Source organism: Penaeus monodon, chromosome 22 (genome assembly GCF_015228065.2).
Source record: "Penaeus monodon isolate SGIC_2016 chromosome 22, NSTDA_Pmon_1, whole genome shotgun sequence".
NCBI lineage: Eukaryota > Metazoa > Arthropoda > Malacostraca > Decapoda > Penaeidae > Penaeus > Penaeus monodon.
Genome location: NC_051407.1, coordinates 9,318,291 through 9,319,033, shown reverse-complemented (window position 1 = coordinate 9,319,033; position 743 = coordinate 9,318,291). Strand labels below are relative to the sequence as shown.

At 34.9% G+C, this 743-nt stretch overlaps 1 protein-coding gene across 1 annotated transcript in view; it reads left to right on the top strand.

Moving 5' to 3' along the window:
• The window catches only part of LOC119586919 (CAP-Gly domain-containing linker protein 1-like), a gene marked incomplete in the record, with an annotated part of 175,677 nt that overhangs the window by 87,760 nt on the left and 87,174 nt on the right, over positions 1–743 (top strand).

The following is a 743-nucleotide window of genomic DNA, read 5'->3' as shown; positions in this document are numbered from 1 at the left end:
ATATATCTTATGTACTGGTCTGTTGCTGTTAGATTGATAGGGTTTAGTTCTGCAGTTGATTTTTTCTTCTGTTGGTTTTGCAAATGCAGAGATGTATATATGGAACGTTCGGTATATGTCTGTTGTTAGTACACGAGGAAGGAAGAACGAATTATTGGTATATTTGATTCGATACATATTTTGCATTTATTTCCTTGCAACTTACTATAACTTACTATGAACCACTAGGACCATTTTTTAATGCTAGTGCTTCTCATTCCAACATGTATCAGTAGATTATGATTCATGACCCATAACATAGAACCTGTACTGTACTATGTTTTCGTTACCAAAGCTACACACTAAGAATTCTCATAATAACTAGGGTCATGTATGTAAGTGAATACTGCATGTTGAGAATTCTCATGATTGTAATCGTGTGTCCGTTGCCAAAACAACACAGCTAGAATCGTGTCTTCGTTACCAACACTACATGCAAAAAAACGTGTTTTCGTCACCAACACCACATGCTAAAAATCGGGTTTTCAATACCAATACTACATGCAAAGAATGCTCCTAATGGTTTCAACCATGTTTTCCATTGCCGATATTACACATTAAGAACTCTCATAATAGTTACAATTATATTATCACTGCCTACACAATATACGACGAATCCTCATGATACAATCATGTTTTCGTTACCAAAACTACATACAAAGAATATTCACCATATCTACGATCACGTTATCGTTGCTGATACT